This window comes from Lactuca sativa, chromosome 3, assembly GCF_002870075.4.
Source record: "Lactuca sativa cultivar Salinas chromosome 3, Lsat_Salinas_v11, whole genome shotgun sequence".
Classification (NCBI taxonomy): domain Eukaryota; kingdom Viridiplantae; phylum Streptophyta; class Magnoliopsida; order Asterales; family Asteraceae; genus Lactuca; species Lactuca sativa.
The window spans coordinates 80471564-80491410 of NC_056625.2; positions in this window are offsets into that span (position 1 = coordinate 80471564).

Here is a 19847-nt window from a genome sequence, read left to right on the forward strand (position 1 = left end):
TCTGAATACCCATTTGAGACCAACGACTGAGGCATCCTTTGGTGTTGGAATGAGACGCCATACCTTGTTTCTTTCAAATTCATTGAGTTCATCTTGCATAGCCTGAACCCAATCAGAATGATCAAGGGCAGTGTTGACTGTCTTCGGTTCAACTTTGGATACGAAAGAATTATACATGCAGAACTCTACTTTAGAGAATAGGGAGGATTGCTTTGCTTTCACTTGGGATCGGGTCAGGACCTTTTCAGATACATTACCCACTATCTGAGATACAGGATGATCTCTGGTCCATTTAATGAGGGGAGGATAGTTTGGATCATAGGATGGATCCAATTCGGCGTTAACCATTTCTTCCAATTCAGATTGACTATCGTCATCATAGAACATATCGGAATTCTCCCCCTCAACTGATGATGAATTATTTGGAATTTCAGATTGATTCAGACCTTCGGGTGCAACAGAACTCTCAGGGGTAGAGGGACTTTCGGGTGCTACTGGACTTTCGGGTGTAGCTGGGCTTTTGGGTGCTACAGGACTTTCGGGTGCTACAAGAATAGAATTCTCCCCCTGGAAGTGTGAGTTTGGTTGATTTGAAGAAAATAGATTCTCCCCCTCAACTGAAGTGTCGTGCTGATGAGGTTCGTTTGGAACTTGTTCTCCTTCACCCATTTGTTTGGCTGCATCTTCGACAATTTTCTTCAGACGATCGATTTTGTTGTCTGCTGCCTTGGCTTCCGAGAGAGTGGCTCTCTCAGGTTCATCGAATAAGTCAACAAATTGATCGAATAAATTAGCAATCGTGGCTGTGACTTGACCTGTTTGAGAGAAGATCTCCAATTGCTTCTTCAGTAGTCTTTAGCTTCTTGATGTAGCTGTCATCGAAAGTCACATAATAGGTTTCTTCAATCTTTCTAGAGCGCTTATTTAAAACCCGGTATGCTTTTGAAGTAAGAGAATATCCCAGAAAAATTCCTTCGTCAGCTTTAACATCAAACTTGTTACGATTTTCTTTGGAGTTGAAGATGAAGCACCGTGAACCGAACACATGGAATAATTTTACGTTCGGCTTCCTGTTATTTATGATCTCATAAGGAGTGAGAGAGAAACGCTTGTTGAGATAAGATCTATTCTGCGTAAAACATGCTGAAGCAATAGCATCAGCCCAGAAATATAAGGGAAGAGAAGCAAAACTTAGCATAGTTCGGGTCGCCTCACACAAGGATCGGTTTCGCCTTTCGACAATATCATTCTGTTGAGGCGTGTAAGGGGCTGAGAAGTTATGACTGGTTCCTTTTTCTGCCGAAAAGTCTTCAAATTCTTTGTTCTTGAATTCCAGTCCATTGTCGCTCCTAATGTTTCGAACGACTTTTCTCAGTTGCACTTCAACCTGCTTGATAAACATCTCTAACTTAGGAGTGGCCTCAGATTTGTGCTTCAGAAAGAATACCCATGTAAAACGTGAGAGGTCATCAACAACAACAAGAATGTACTTGCTACCGCCAATGCTCTCGATTGATGATGGACCACACAAGTCGATGTGAAGCAACTCAAGTGGTTCAACAACTTTTGTATTTATAATTGATGGGTGACTTTGACGACTTTGTTTCCCCATTTCACATGCAGCACACAAGTGTTCTCTATCAAACTTGAGCAATGGAGGACTCCGAACATGACCTCCAGTGACAAGCTTGTTGATGTCCTTGAATTTGAGATGTGAGAGCCTTTGATGCCACAACCAGCTTTCATCAGAATGAGCTTTGGACAAGAGACATATGGCTGGATTTCCTTTGATTGGTCTGAGATTCAGAGGAAACATTTCGCCTTTTCGATTTGATTTGAGAATGACCTTGTTGGATTTCTTCTCTATAATCTCTGAACCTTCGTCGTCAAATGAAACTTTGAGACTGGTACCTCCTACCAGTTGAGATACACTGATGAGATTATGCTGCAACCCTTCTACATACGCCACCTTTCTTATTGTGAAGTCTCCATTGGTTATCATCCCATAACCCTTTATCGTTCCATAGGAGTTGTTACCGAACTTTACATTGCCACCATTTTTCGAAACTCTCTTAACTCTTCCTTTCTTCCTGTCATGTGACGCGAGCAGCCACTTTCAATATACCATTCTTCGTCAAACTGCTCGTCACTTATAACATGCAAAAATTAAGCAGATTTAGGAACCCAAAGTTTCTTGGGTTCACGTGAGCCTTTCACAGGAACAGGAATAGCAAGAGAAACATCAACAAGATATGTTTGTTTTACTAAGGTTGTTTCATATTTTCTTTTAATAGTAAACACTTTAATTTTGTTAGAATTAGCTACAGGTGTTTTGGATTCAGATTCTGGTGTTTGAGCACTAGACTGCTTTCGGTCTTCCTTGACTGAGGAAATCTTCCTTTTTCCTTTCAAGTTCGTTGATGATCTTGAACTTTGTGTAGGAACTGAATTGGGCTTACTAGAAGATTGAGAATGAGAAGAATTAGAGAAAAAGAAAATAGAATGAGAGTTTCTTCTGACTTGAGGTCGGAAATGACCCTTTCGTTTGTGGTTATTAGCGGGACCGAACCTGGACCTTCGGTAGGTGCTCGATGATGACCCGAAGTTGGATTTTTGAGTGTTGTTAGTTGGTGATCCAAAACTTGGTCTTTTATTATAAAAGCTTAAAGGATTGAAATCAGGTCTTTGCCTGTTATTACTTACCGGACTGAAACTTGCTTTTCGGTTGTAGCTGCTTTCAGGACCGAACCTATCCTTTCGATTCTATGCTTCATGTGGCCCGAAAGTCTTTCTCTCTGACTTAGAATTTTTATCATGGTAAGAGTAATGAGGATTTTGAGAGCACCAAAACTGCTTTCGCTCTGAGAGATTTTTCTTGTATCTAAAATTTCTTTGCTGCTTTTGATTTTTCACCTGTTTCGGTTGTCTATGGATATTGGCTTTTTGTTTCAGCTTCTTGACAGCTGGTTCACTTTTCACAGAAGAGGATTCGCTTGTGGAGATGACTTCTTCTACATGAGTTTCTTTTGTGCCACTTGTACCAGGTACGTCAAAGTTGGTAGGCTTATTCAGCGGTTCTGGCACATATCTTCCTTTGGTCTTCTAGGATGTTCGATCTGACAGACCAACCGTTTCGTCTGCATTGTCTATGGGAGCTGACCAGAAAAACTCATCACAGCCATCTGCATTGTCTTCGTTCACTATGGCAGTGAGTTCGGCTGTTTGATGTTCGGTTACTCCTGTGACCTTGTACACCTAATTGGGAGTAGTTTGAACCTTCTGAAACACAACGGCCTTTTCTTTAAGGGCTGGGGACTTGGTTTTGGACAAACGAGCAAATTCCACAGAATTTTCAGAAATCAGATTTTTGTGGTTTTCGGGTTCGCTCTTGACAAACTCAAAACAGTCCACTTCAACCTCTACAGAAATTTCACTCATATCATCGTCCTCATCAAGTTCAGATGCGTTATCAACATCAATTTTATTTTCTGAACTTAAATTGGCGTTCAATGAGTCGAATTTTTGTATGGTTTCGGTCCTAAGTTTCAGCTTATCGTTTTCATCCAAAAGATTTTTAAGCATGTCCTTATGGTCTTTGGACTTTATAAAAGATTCTATTTTGTCCAGACCATACATATAAGTGGGATTGACATCATTGGAAGATACAACACTTTCACAGTTGTATGCTTCGGCATCGATTTCATCCTCCTTAAACTCAAGGAAGGGTAGAATCATGCGATGTATCTTCTGCCCTATTTCACAATTTAGATGCAGTTGAGTAATGTTAGCATAAAGTCTTTTAGCGATCAAACAAAAAACATTCCTTTGTTTTAACAATTTCAAATTGTCTCTTTGTAAATTAATGTTTTCATCCCTAGACTTAATTAGCTCCGACTCCTTCTGCTCAATCCACATCATTCGCTCCTCACTCTTGGATGATACCCTGCTTATTTGGTCAGTCAGATTAGAATTTGTGACTCGAGTTTGAGTTAAACAACTATATAGATTTGAAAGTCTTGAATTCAAGTTATTTAATTCCTTTTCATATGATTTTTTTGGAATTTTAAATGAAACAAAAACAGATTGTACCTTCTTGATCAGTTCATCAAGCTCATTGATTTGCACACTGAGAGGTTTTGTTGTGAAGCATAAGTCCTCTCGCTCCTTAGCTTCGTCATTTACACCATCAATATTATATCCCCTCATCTAAGATACATCAGTCACCATCAGACATCTTCCGTTGGTTTCATCATCTTTTGCAACATAAGCCTTTCCATGCGAAGGCTTTCTCACCTCATCGTCTTCTGAATCGGTCAACCAAACCTGTACGCCACCGAACTCGTCATCCTCTGCCGAACCCTGTACAATAAGAGCATTCATAGAAGGATTAGTAGCAGCTTTCTTTCTTTTAATCTCCTCCAGCTTTTTCACAAGAATTGCCTCTTCATCTTTCTCCTCATCTTTCTCAGTCATCTTCTTCAGCACACAATCCTTTGCGTAGTGATTCTTTCCCCCGCAGTAGAAGCAACTAACACCAGAGTCAGCTTCACCCTTAGCTTCCTTTTTCGACTCCTCAACTTTTGGTTCATCTTTTACTCTTTCAAAACTATAGCTTCCTTGCCAATTACGATTTTTGTTGGAAGAAAACTTCTTCTTGATAAACCTTTTGGGATTTGACACCATTAAGGCATAGTCTTCGGCTGTCAGATCGTGATCTCCCAGATTAAGATCCTCTTCATCTTCTTCAACAGTTTTACCCTTGGACAAGAGCGCCAGAGATCCCAGACTGGAAACCACGCTCTTCTCTTGCAGCACTATCTTTTCTTGGGATTTCAGAATTCCCACCAGTTTCGCCAGCGAATATGATTTGAACTACTCGTGTGCTTTAACTGTAGACACAACAGCTCTCCATTCGGATCTTAAACCATTCAGAAAAGTGAACTTCTGTTCAATAAGCTTCCTTTCAATATCATGTTTGATGATCTTGCTGAGAAGATGATTGAAGTGATCAAACGTCTGTGTAACAGACTCATCAGGATTTTGCTTGAACTCTCCAAACTCAGACAGAAGCAAGGTTTGAATTGAGTGCTCCAAATCTTCATCTGTGGAATACAGCTCTCGCAGCCAATCCCAGATTTCTTTAGCAGTACTGCAGGAACTCACCAATCTAAATGTGTCAGATTGAAGAGCGAATCGAATCAGTCTCAATGCCTTGATGTTGCACTGAAACTTCTCCTTTTCGTCCTGAGCGACATCTTTCACATCCTTCAACAAATCATTATACTCCTTTTGAGTTTTAATAATTCTAGATGTTCCTAAATGAGCAAATGGTCCAGACACAATGGCTTCCCATATCAGATACCCATTGTCTTCATATCCAATGACGTAGTCTTCAAAATGATGCGCCCAAACTTCGTAATCTTGAGTGTAAAGAATTGGAATCTTAGTTGTAGATCCTATACTGTTTGAGATGTTGATAGGATTGGATTGAGAATCGTCCATGCTTGATCGTTTAACCTGTTACAAGATCAGACTTGTAATACGTAATATTAGGGCAAAATAAATAAATAATGAGATACGTCAATTATGGAGTGACCGCTCAATAAATATCAGTAAATGAGAATAAACCCTAATCACTTCTTTCACAGAAGATATGTGTATGAATTACACAGCCTCCTGCTCTGATACCAATTGATGAGTTTAAGAAACTATTTGATCGTTTAGATCTTCAAACAGGTTAATCAGAAAAATACTAACAGAAAGATCAAACACAAGAATGAATCTGAATATGTCGAATGATTCGATTGATTCAATCCTCAGCAGAGCTCGATAAAGAACTTCCGCTGTAGAGGATATTAGGGTTACAATAAAGATCAAAATACTTGACAAAATTACTTCTCCAAATCTTTCGTTCTAGGATGCATGCAAGCACCTATAAATACAAAACCCTATAAAATAACTCACGGATGGACAGGCCCATACCGGAGACTAAATGGACTAAAAAGCGAGCCCAAGACGCAACACCTTCTGAACCTAACACACATGCCACAAAATGGAGGGTTGATGGCCTAGATGTGGCATGGAAATTTAATAGAGGTCACGTTTGGCTTGGTTGACACGACGTGGCAAATGGATGGCCACGGCTTGGCGGCTATTGAAGCCCAAGCCCAAGATTTTTAGGGTTTCCCTTCATATTTAAGGACCTTAACACCAGGGTTAAGTCTTTCTCTATAGCATACACCATCCTATCTCGAAAACCTAGACCCATTGAGTGTTTTTGAGGCGTTATTGGTGTTCTCGGCCACTTGAAGCCTCATTTCTCATGTTTTGGTGTGGATCTTGAAGATCAAGTTGCTTCGAAAGTGTTTTGGTGAAGAGATCAAGTGTAGATATAGCAAAGTGACTTCATTTCTGGACCATTGTGAGTATAAAGCTTCAACCTTTTCTTGTTGTTTGTTAGATCCAGCTTATGGTCTATTTTTATGGTTCCCTTTTTGGTGGTGTGCTTGGAGTAGAGATGACTCCAGCCCTTTCTAAACACTAAGGATTGTCTTCTGGACCTTTTCCTGTTGGAAAGTTGGTAGCTTGATCTTGTACTTGGATCCAATCATTATTTGTGAAGGATTTATGCCATTTTGAACTTAGGGTTATAGATATTGCTTTAGGATGAGGTCTTAATGGATAAAGTTTATCTGATGTGTTGAACTCATATCTGTAAGGATTAAGCTCTTAAGGAAGAATTAGGAGTTGTTCCAGTAGACACAACATGGCCAAGGAGCGCCAACGACATGGTAGAATATAGATTTGCGATTGTGTTATCCTGACATTCCAACAACGTGCACAAGGAGGGCCTACGAAATGGATAACAGGTCTTTACATCGTGGTTGTTGTTTATATGGTTGACCATTGACTTTTGTTGACCCTTGACTTTTGAATTTTGACGAGTTTGACCTTGGATCAAACTTGGAGGCTTTGGGTTGTGGATTAAGGAGTTATCTTTATAAGTGTCAGTCTGTTCGCAAGATTTATCACTTCAAGGAGAGAATGTGTTGTTGTGCTTCTCTAGTTCTAACTACCAAAGTCTAGAATCTAATATCATATGTTAGCCTAATGCTCCTATCATGATAGAAGTGCTTGATCTTGCTTAAACCCTTTGTGAGTGGACTAGTAGGGTTCTCCTCTTATGATACACGATTCACCAAGAATTTGCCTTCTTCAGCTTGATGTCGTATATAATGGTATTTTCTTTTTATGTGTCTTGATCTACCATGATCCTTTGGTTCTTTAGTCAAATCAACCGCACCTTCGTTTTCGCAGAAAATCTCCATGGGTTTTTTGGATTGATGGAAAAACTCCAAGGTCTCCAATAAAAAAATTTAACCATGCCGCTTCCTTTTCCGCCTTTCTTTTTGCAATGTACTCTGATTCACAGGTTGAATCAGCCACCGTTTACTGCTTGAAACTCTTCTAAGTAACTGCTCCATCATTCATTAGAAAAACCCAGCCAGATTGTGAAAAACTATTATCCCAGTATGTTTGGAAGATGGCATCACTACAACCACTCACTTTAAGTTCATATTTGCCACCAAAACCTAAGACCATATGTTTAGTTTTTCAAAAATACTTAAGTATGTTTTTCACTGTTGTCCGATGAGTTGCGCCATGATTTCCTTGATATTTGCTAACTATTCTCAACACATAATCCACATCAGTTCGAGTACATGGTCATAGCATACCTGATCGATCCTATAGCCAAAGCATATAGGAGTTGACTCATTGCATCTATTTTCTTATCACTACTGGGACACTAAGCCTTGCTCAATTTAATAGTATGATGCATGGGTAAATCCCTTTTCTTTTCTCCATTTGAATTGTTTCATTATTTTATTCAAGTATGTACTATGGCTAACCCCAAGTAAGCATCTCTACATATTTGTATAAATCATTATTCCAAGAATATGTGTAGCCTCATATAGATCCTTCAAAGCGAAACATTTCCCAAGGGAAGACTTCACCTTTTGCATAGTTGGATCTTTGTTTCCTATAAGGAGTATGTCATCGACATACAAAACTAGAAAGGTCACTACACTCACACTAGCTTTAACATATATGCAAGATTCAACCTCAATTCTAAAAAATCGAAACTCTTTGACCTTTTAATGGAAGAGAAGATTCCAACTACAAGATGCTGGTTTCAATTCATAGATAGATTTCTGAAGCTTGCACGTCTAATTAGGGAATTTGACATGTTCAAAACTTCTTGTTGAGACATGTAAATCCTCAGTCAGTTTCATATTGAGGAAATCACTTTTAACATCCATCTGCCATACTTCATAGTCATGATAAGAAGGTATGGCAAGCATTACCCGAATTGACTTAATCTTGGCAACTGATGAAACAGTCTCATCATAGTCAACTCCTTGGGTTTGAGTAAAGCCATTTGCAACCAACCTTTCACTGAAGGTTTGTACATTACCATCCATGGAAGACTTCTTGAAGATCCATTTTCAACCTACTATCTTTCGACCAGGTGTATAATCAACCGAAGTCCATACCTGGTTATCATACATATATTGGATCTTGATATCAATTGCCTCTTTCCATTTTGCAGCCTCAGGGTCTGCCATCGCTTCTTTGTGATTAGTCGGTTTATCCAAATTTACTAGTATGTTATCATTGATAAACCTGTCCCCATTTGCTGCTGTATGAAAACCATAAAACTCAGGTAGCATATAACTCTATTGGATTGATGAAGAGGTAACAAATTGTCAATGGGCTCAACAAGTTCACCCTCGGTTTGAGAGCTAGTTTAATCTAAGGTTCCTTCATTAGATTACTCTTGAATTTATTCAATATCAATTACACTCTCATTATCCTCTTTATATATGACCTCTCTCTCATGAAAGAATCCTATTCGAGCTACAAAGGCCACATTGGCAGATCGTTTGTAAAAGAAGTATCGAAAGGATTTTTATGGATAACCAATGAAAATACACCTCTTGGCTCTGGTTTCCAGTTTGTCTTGGGTCTTGTGCCTAATGAGAGCCTCACAACCCCTGACCTTGATATGTGCAAGTGAGGGAGGTTTCCTTGTCCACATCTCATGAGGCATTTTGGCAACCTTTGTAACACCCGGTATCAGAAAGGCAAATAAAGGAAGGAAAACCCTAAGTCCAAAGGGGGTCAACTCGTCGAGTCGAAGGAAGAACTCGATGAGTCGGAGCGGGATCTGGGTGCAAGATTAAATGACTGACTCGACGAGTCGGAGAGTGGACTCAGTGAGTCAGGTTTGGGTTAGGAAGCCCTAATTCCAGGACTTGGTACCCTATTTAAGCATCTTATTCTTTTCCCTAGGGTTCATTACAACCTCTCTCGTCCAGAACCCAAAACCCTAGCCACCCAACCCCATTGTGTGAGCTTTTGAGAAGATTAAGGGCCTTTAGAGTGCATCTTGGAAGCTTGGAGAGAAAGGAGAAAGGAAGGAAGAGTAGATCCAGCCTCCATATTGACTTGGCAACTGTTAGGAGGTAAAAAGTCTGAACCTTGAGCTTTCAATTGATAGATCCCCTTTCTAGCTTGATTTTGGTCACATTTGGATCATTTCCAACGTTAATCCGAGTATTAAACCCTTGAGGAAAGTTTGGACAACAGATCTGGACACTCTTGAGCTTTAGAAGCTCAAAGTTGTTGGCTTTATTCAGCTAAGGTCCCATTTCATGACCTAGGTTTTCTTTGACGCTTGGATTAAGTGTTTTAGCCCCACAAAACCTTGCATGCACGTAAAGTTAGCATCTTTACGTGCAATGCTAGCATAAGGAGTCCACATCTATGAGTTGGAGGTGTTGGAATGGACAGGAATCGGCAGAATAGAGTTGTCATGAGATGGACTCGGCGAGTTAGTTCATGGACTCGACGAGTCGGGTTGCAAATCCAAAACCCTTCTGTTTATGAGTCAGATCAGTGAGTGGGGTTAGAGAAGGACTAAGCCAGTCTGTGTCCGTAATAGACATGAAGATCATGGTACTCGATGAGTTCTAGGAGGAACTCAGCGAGTCCAAGGCAATCCCCTTAGATTATGAAGATAGACTTGATGAGTTGTAGAACAACTCGGTGAGTCGGTTGAAAATCGTCCCGAATGTTTAGTTGAAGGAGAACCCGTCGAGTTGTTGCTAGACTCGACGAGTAGAGTAGAGGTTGTTTTGGGATTTGAGGAGCATTGAATCGACGAGTTAGTAGAACAACTCGGCACGTCGAGTCAACTGGAAGTTGACTCTGACCGTTGAGTTTGACCTTGAGAAGGACCTTGACCAGAGTTGAGTTAGTTGCCTTCTTGAGGACAGTTAGGCTAAATGTTGTTATTGGTATTAGTAGCTCAGGGTGCTAGAGGAGCAATAATTCGGGGAGTTATCGGATAGCATCCAGAGAGTTATCAGCAGAATTCAGCGGTGCAGGTGAATTTCCCTTTGTGTGTATGGGTCTACGGCCACAATGTAGGCCCCTGTATTTATGAGTAGGAAGACCCGGGGGTTAGCCCTAGGCACTGTATGCTAGTATGTTATTATGGACTAAGGTTCGATGTCGGGCGGGTGCCTGAGGAAGGTTTATGTGTTTGTTGTTTCAGATCAAGATCCAATGTCGGGGTAAGCCCGAGGAAAGTTGCATGTTAGATTAAAATCGTTGTCTGTGTGATACTTGTATGTGCCTGGTAGGGATGTGAGTGTGGGCAAGGTCCCGTATCTTACCATCAGCGGAGTATGGATGGGGTTCCATATCTCATTATTAGTAGGAGTGTGGATGGGGTTCCATGACTCATCAGTAGTAGACAGGGGCGAGGCCCAAGACAGGCGAAGCCTTAGATCGATTATGCAGTAGAGTACTATAGATTATGTGTTATGCGATATGTTATATGTTTGTATATGTTTAGAGGGAGAGGCCCATAGACAAGCGAGGCCTAAGTGGGACAGATCTGTATACCGAGTGGGGCTCGATGCCAGGCGAGGCCTGATGCCGGGCGGGGCCCGATGCCAGAGCGAGTCCGATGTCGGGCTAGTACCGAGGTAGCAGGGGCAAGGCCCAGTATGTGATTATGAGTATGGTATGTGGTAGGTTGGGGAACCCACTAAGCTTCGTGCTTACGGTTTTTAGTTTTGGCTTCAGGTACTTCTGGTAGCGGAGGGAAGAGCTCGGGGTGATCGCATGACACACACCATTGTTTAGTCAGCCTGAGATGTTTTACTCTAATAATAAGAATATGTTTTGAATTACACTCTGATCTTAAGTGAAGATTTATGTTATGTATTGAAAAATATGGTTCAAGTAATGTTTTAAAAATGAAATTTTTGGTCATGATTTTTAGGTCGTTACAAGTTGGTATCAGAGCCTTGGTTTGAGGGATCTAGGAATGCTCTCGGGTCTGCCTAGACTCAAACTAAGGAATTGGTATGAAAATTTTCAAAAGGAAAATCATTTTTTTGAAAAGGAGCTTTGAGAAAAGAAAGGAATTTCTAGAAAAAGAAAAGAGTTTTGAAAAAGAAGAAAAGAGGTGTGGTGCATGCAATCAGCCGACCTCAAGTAAGTACCCCAAAATACCCATACACGTTATGTTATGATATGCTAATTAGAACTGCATGCTAGATTAAGACTAAGGATATAGGAGGATGCCTTATGTGTCTGTTATATGTGTATGAGCCTTATGAATTGCATGATAGTACCGATTCCTGATTAGAGGATAGAACAACTTGGTTGTATTATGTGGTTATCTTTCCCAATGCCCGAATTTTGCTTGCTTTGTGCTATTAGGAGTTTTAGTTATCTCCAATTAACTAGTAAATGAATATGTTAAGTTACATATCGCAAGGACTAAATAATTTCAGAAGGTTAGGTCTAGCCCTATTCCGTAGCTCTTGTTTGAGTCTAACCATTGTAGGGTAGGACCTCTCATTCGAAGAATTATCTAGTCTAAGCAATATGTAATGGTATTCGCGAGTTAGTTAAGGGGAGATAACAGGGACTTCTTATGCAGCTGATGGCGGATAGTGAGTTGGAGGTTACCCTAGGGCAAGCCTAGGATGAGAGTAGTGTTGGGAGCAGTAAAAGGGACTTGGTGTAGTTGAGGAAATTCTTTAGGAAAGTACGGATAAATGTGGAAGGTAGTAGGGGGCCCATACTACTGAAAGCAGATGATCTGTACTCGATTCAAGAAGGGCTGAGATGAAACCGGGAAACTTGTAGTGTGACTGTGATCCCTCAGTAGAAGAGTGTATTCTGATGATAGTTATGATTTGTCGCAGAATGGTGACACTACGGGGTAGACCAGTTGGTGGATCAGGTGCCGAAGAGGGGTCAGGCTCGGGTTCAGGGACCGAGCAGCTCGAGGAGCAGATGAGGGAGTTTGTATCAGCCGAGGTTACACGCAGTATTCTAGATTAGACTCCTGTGATCTTTGGCACAGTCAAGGAGGGCATACTGGAGATATTGGCTGAGAGGCTGGTAGCCTTCCGCGCCGAAGTGGTAGCCATGTTGGGAGCGCGTACCCTGACATTCCGAGAGTTAAGAGCTTGTGGCACACTAGATTATCACAGGGCTAAAGACCCCATTGCTAGCGGCAGATGGTTGGCTGATGTCGCCAACGCTTTCCATACGAGCCGATGTACCGAGGGGGACAAGGTCCGAATTGCCTCCTGTATTCTAAAGGACAGAGCACAATATTGGTGGGAGGAGGTTGGACATGCCATTGGTGATGATGCCGCGTTGGACGCGATGACATGGAGCGATTTCTCGACCCGGTTCAATGCCGAGTTTACACCAATGATTGAGGTGCAACAGTTAGTTCGAGAGTTTCAGGATCTGAGGCAGACCAGTGAGACAGTGGCGGAGATCACTGCCAAGTTCAGAGAAAGGGCTCTTCTTGTTCCGCAGTATGTCGCGGAAGAGGAAATGAAGAAGGCCCGATATCACGAGATGTTGAGAGCTGACATCAGGGAGCTTGTGAGTAGGTCCAGTTGCAAGAATTTGGAGGACATGATTGCTCGGGCCAAGGAGAGGGAGATTGATCTGGAGCAGATTAGGAAGAGGAATCCGAATGAGATTCAGGTAGCCACAGGTTCGGGAAAAAGGACCAAGGGGTCAGATCCGATATCGAGGGATTATCAGAGCCGCAACCGATGCGGGAAGTATGGTAGGACGCACGAGGGTGCATGTAGGAGTGGTAGTGGTGGGGATTCTGGTTGCTTTAGATGCGGCTGGACTGGTTATTTTAGCAGAGATTGTACTGCTACCACCACACATGGATCATACCTAATATGTTTTCATTGCAGACAGCAGGGCCACAATAAGGCCCAGTGTTCGAGTTTACTTTCAGCAGGACAGGTGATAGCACCTGCCCCTGCGACTTTGAGGATCACCGACGGTCTTCAGGGCCGAGAAGAGGTGCCTACAACAAGGAGCAGGGCTTTTCAGTTAGCTACAGTGGAGCCGCGAGCAGCACCGAATGTTGGAGGTGCATATCTTTTTACTTCCTTGTCAACTGTGATTCATGATTTTATTGTTATGGTACTGCATCGATGTTAGTAAGTGTATATTTTGGAGTATTATATTCCAGAGATGAATGAGTTATATGCCATCTGCATGCCGAGGAAAGTTGCATGTTAGATTAAAATCGTTGTCTGTGTGATACTTGTATGTGCCTGGTAGGGATGTGAGTGTGGGCAAGGTCCCGTATCTTACCATCAGCGGAGTATGGACGGGGTTCCGTGTCTCATTATTAGTAGGAGTGTGGATGGGGTTCCATGACTCATCAGTAGTAGACAGGGGCGAGGCCCAAGACAGGCGAGGCCTTAGATCGATCATGCAGTAGAGTACTATAGATTATGTGTTATGCGATATGTTATATGTTATATGTTTGTATATGTTTAGCGGGAGAGGCCCAGAGACAAGCGAGGCCTAAGTGGGACAGATCTGTATACCGAGTGGGGCTCGATGCCAGGCGAGGCCTGATCCCGGGCGGGGCTTCTCTTTTGGCAGAATTGACAATAGAGTGAAGCTGTGAATTGGTGGAGGATGAGAATGAAGACCACCATTTCTAGACATCTAAAATAAGAGATAAGATTTTAGTTAGTTGATTTAATCTTTAATCTTTTAACCCAAATAAATATCTATGGCTAGGATCCATAAATACAGTTCAAAATTAAGATGTAACGTCTCCCATTTTCAACCTAATTTTTTTATTTATAAAATATATCATAGTATAACTACATTATGCGTAAACATGCTGCGAATGCACGTGTGTACAGTTGAACCTTGCCATTCTCGCAGATCAATGAAGTACCTGAAAAACATTTATATTCAACTAGGTAAGCACGAAGCAAAGTAAGCACCATAAAATTGATGGGTTTTGATCATTCTAACACTTCCTAAGTGTACATGCAACCCTAATAACCTTGGATCTCTGTTTGTCTAATAATCATGCAAAGTTGTTTTCCAAGGTTATGAACCTATCTAGCATACATGGGGTACAATTTTCTTTGTATAAAAGATAGAACTACATACCTTGTTGTTGGAAGTGTTCCTTGAAACCTTGTGAGCCTAGCACCTCAAGTGTGATGCCTCAAATGCTTCACACAACACCAAATGCAAATAATAAACTTGAGAGAATACTCTAACACATGCAAAATCGGCCAAGCCCTCTTGTTTCTTAGTGTAGCCAATTTTGGGGAGCGTTACATTGCTTATATAGTGTGTGACATTAGGTAAACCCTAATGTTCCATGACTCTTCATTTCTTGATCCATGGGTTAACTCCATGGAGCATCCATGGAGCATCCTATGAGTGGAACCTAACTTGATAATCCATGGAGCATCTTAGTCCACTATATAAGATATGGAATATTTACTTAATCTACCCATATATCTAATTAGTTATCTTTTGATCACTTAATTAATTCTTGATCAAAACTAATTAAATAATATTATTAATATATTAGAACTTATAATATATTAATAAACCATATGTGTTATTTCTCTCATTTAGTTTATCCAATTGCATGGTGCCATGCAACCCAAATGGACCATGCCGGGTTGGGTCAAGTACTTACCAGAAATAGTTATGGACTTAGACACCTTATCCAACAAAAATACCATATACCACAATACATATATCGGGCCCTGCCCACTAATCATATAAACGCACCCCGCCCAACCTACCTAATGGGCCTCGCCTAATCTACGTGATGGGCCTCATACGACATACATATATTATGGGCCCCAACCGACATACATAACCATACTACACACATAAAGACTATAGTTTTAGGTTCTACTACTACATGCACATAGAGTTTATACTTTCTACTATATTAGCTTCAAACACACTAACATGGAGCACATAGAGACTATAATATCGACTCTACTTTACTAGCTGTTATATCCTAACACACAAGGACATGTATTGTAATAAACAGTATAGTGAGGTAACTCACCTATACAATTTCTCATACGATTAACCGTTATCTAGCGATCCTACTCGTGATCCAACTAGCGGGTAACGCGCCTAACAAGTATTAACCTATAATACTATAACCTATTAATCCTTATGCAATATGGTATTGAAAGCTAGATATTTCACTAATCCAAATGAATACTGAGATTTCTATCAAATAAGTATCAACCATGCAAGGCAGTTGGAAGGCAAGACCATTTCAGCATATAGACTTTCTGAAATCTAACAACCAAGCCAACATTATCATTCTAGACACCTTTATCATAAGTAGATCAATCAACATTATAACTGGAATTACTAATAAATCTTATTTATATATCCATAACTATTAGGTTTTGGAATAATAATGTTGTGTCTAGTTTAGGTTTCGGAATCAGCATGTTGAGTCAATGTTGTATGCATCACAATTGTATCTTGTATAGTTTTGTTATGAATTCGGAGTCATTGTAGTTCGATATGGTTTGTTCCAATTTTAGGGTCATTACCTATTCGAATAGATTCCAATATCATAGTAGTGTATTCTTTGGTTAGTAGTTCTAATAGCGTGTCTGTAAGGTATAGGAACTTAGGTATGCTAAGGTTTGTCGGTCTGACCTGTCGCTTTAGTTATTCCTTTCCGACTTTCCTAGGCCTATAAATAGGGAAGTCTGTTAGAAGAGAGAGAAGACTTTTTGGGAGAATAGTTCTTTGTGTCTTGTATCGAATTATTCTCAAATTCTCTCTAATGGAAAATGGATCGTATTTACATTTTGTCTTCTTCATCTTTCAATTGTTTCATTCGTGTTTACGAGATCAAAATCGAATCTATCATTCCTTAAAAATCTAACAATTAGTATTAAGGCAGGATAATTTGTAAGCTATTTTTCAAATCAAATATCATTCGAAGTTCTTCATATTTCTACTTTGTATTTTTAATCGATTCCGCATTTTTCAACTTTTGTTTGCAGTTTTAGTTTGAATCTTTCGTTTTTTTGGAACTTGTGTTTAGTTCACTGATCTGATTATACATTCTATTCTTAAATCTCTTAATATTCCTATTTCTCGTTATGATCCCGAACTAACAGAGGTTTGTGACACATTCTCTAATTTTTTGAATGTGTTAAATGATCTCGTATTTATAATTCTGATCTGAATGATGGTCTTGGCATGAACTATTTCAAAAGCAAGGAAAGAAGAACGAAAACTGAGGCTCTTAAAATTGAAATAACTAGACTTCATGATGTCGTAGTTGTCTTGAAGAGAGACAATAGATTGATGACTAAACAAAGAAACATTTTGTGTTTAATTGTCAAACGTTTGTATAATAATATTTCACAACTTTATCTTAATTGTGAGATCGTTAAGAAATTGCATAAAATGTTTCTATCTTTCACTACTAGAAAAACAGCCTTTTACGACGCTCATTGCACGTCGTAAAAGGCTCAGACGACGCGCAATTGCGCGTCAAGGAAGGCCCTGTCATAAAGAGAGACGACGCGCATTTACGACGCTCATTTATGACGCGCAATTACGACGCGCGTTTACGACACGCAATGCGTATCAAGGAAGGCCCTGTCATAAAGGAAGACGACACGCATTCGCATGTTGTAACCTTACGACGCGCGTATTAATGACACGCAATGCGTATCAAGAAAGCCCCTGTCAAGAAAGGCCGTGTCATAAATAAAGATGACACACATTTTTGCGTATCGTAAATTTAAATGTTTAAAAAAAATAAATTTATATATTTATTGATTTTTAAATTAAATTTGCATTTAATTTCTTATAATAGATATAAAATACCATATACAAAAAATACAATCCATTGCATAATATAAAATAAAATTTCATACTCAAAAAATAAATTGCACAAGTTATAATGTCATACAAAGAATCATTCAAATGTTAAACAAAAATTATACATTGCTAACATGTGTTATACATTCCTATAAAACTAACAAATAATCATACAACTCTGTTTCTTACTGGAAAGGAATGCCAAACATGATTACAAGTCTCCCTTAATCTTGATTACTCACCTGCTTAAGTAGAATGCTGTTGTTGAAAAGGTTACCTAGCAACAGAGAAAAACACAACACCTCTCCCACAATCACAACATCATTTACAGAAAAAGGGTTGTCAATTACTTTCATTAATACTTTCATTCAATCACAAAAATATTAAATAAAAGGGTGAAAAGAATAACTTACTTTTGATAAGTTGATCTCCCTTAGAGTAAACACAGCTAAAGCATTGAACAAGACCTTATTTCAAACTTTTGTAAATACACAAATCATGATACCTGATATTGGAATACACAGTTTGAGACATGAATTAATACGAGTAGATTAACTTGATATTGGAATACACACTTTGAGACATGCACCATTCAGACCACCATCCAGACCTTCACCCAAACACATGACCAATGATATACAAACACATGACCAAGGGTTGCATGATAACAAGATCTTCTAGAGCTTCTACTTTGTCTAATGATAAGGTGTTGTATATATAACATATCAACATCCTCAAACTCATCAAAATCCTCCTACAGATGAAATGGTTTGTGGTGGTTTTACTGTTAGATGCTTTGTGAAAAGTGAAAACCACAAGATTCTTTTATCCTGAATTTGACAAGGTGGTATAATGGAGAGAACCTCAAAGAAACTATTGAGAAAATGTGAAAAGGAAAAAAGTATATGATGACCTGATTTCGTTCCACATAGTCACCAATGAAGTCCTTAACATCATTGACTTGTTCAGGGCTCAATTCATCATTATCCAACCTCGATTTGAGATTCCAGCTCAGACACCTAACCAATAATACGCATTGTCATATATAATGTCTAAATAGGTAACCAACGACTAAGACATGCTTGAGAGGGAAGAGTAAGAAGAAAGGAATACAAATGGAAAGATAAATGACCTTCTTACCCTTCGAAAAAGATTTGTTTAATAATATATTAACTGTTAACATATTAAATAAAAACAATAAAAAATAAAACAAAATAAAATAAAATAAAGTTCACCTTTTTGTTCAACAACTTCAATAAATTGATGAGCTTCTTCAAAGATCTGACTGATGTCTGCTTCTTCTTCATCATCTATATGTTCATGTTCATCATCACAGCCCGTTTTTTATTAAATAAAAAAGGAAAGATTAATTAATCACTTACAAAAAAGTTTTGATACTCAAACAAATCTGCCCGTTGAGATTCAGCCTGCCCGATTTCATTAGAACACAAACACAATCTGGACAAGAATTACTCTCACTGCCCTCAAAAAACCCTGAAGTGAACAAAATGATCCATAAATAATAATAATAATAATAATAATAATAATAATAATAATAATAATAATAATAATAATAATAATAATAATAATAATAAACTCTGTAGTACCTGCATAGCTATATGTTGTTGAGCTTGGGCCATAATGGTCTCCTGTTCAGATTTCATCTGCCCGCTGCAGTAAAATAAAGAGCACCAAAAACATCAGATTTATCATAAACTTGTTCATAATAATAAAGCCCACATGGATTGAGAAAAATTTAAATTAATAATAATAATAATAATAATAAAGGATATTTTAAATAAAAACCTGATGGTTGCACGTCTGACTGTGAGTGTTTTATCCCCTATTTTTAAGCCATTAAGTGCAGCACAGGCAACGTCTGTGGCTGCTTGATCCTGAAAATAACTCCCAAATATTTTATATTTATTGGAAGAAAGAATAACTAAAAATAACGCCCTTTTTTAAAATTAACTTAGGACAAGGTGCAAAAATGTTTAAAAACTGAGAATATTTACAGATTCATATTGTTTAATTTAAAGACAAAAAGGGTGATAATTACCACATAGACACATAAACCATATCCTTTAGAGTTTCCAGTATCTCTATCCTTCACAAGATCAAACCCACGCAGCAGTCTGAATCAATAAAATTCCTTAAACTTTCATTTTGTAAAAATATTTAAAAAAAATCATAAAATTATAAAACTACATACCCAAAGGATTCTAGCAGCTCTCTTATCTGTACCTCAGTAAAGTAATACGGTAAACCCCCAACAAATATACGATCAGGTCCTTCAGCTCCACCAATACCACTAATTACACCAAAAAAAAAATCAGATTCACAATAACAAAGAGGGGCAAAAACGTCTTTTTGACTCTCATTTACCCAGGGGTAAGCCCAGCAGCAGCTAAATTAAGGTTTGGATTTGGTTGACTGGGGCACCACCACGATAACCACCACCACCACCACGTCTACGGTTCTATTACCAAAGACTACCTAGAAAAGATTCCAGAAAAATTAATAATGAAGAAACTATAGGAAGACTGAAGATCAGAACAAGAACAAGATCAAATCAT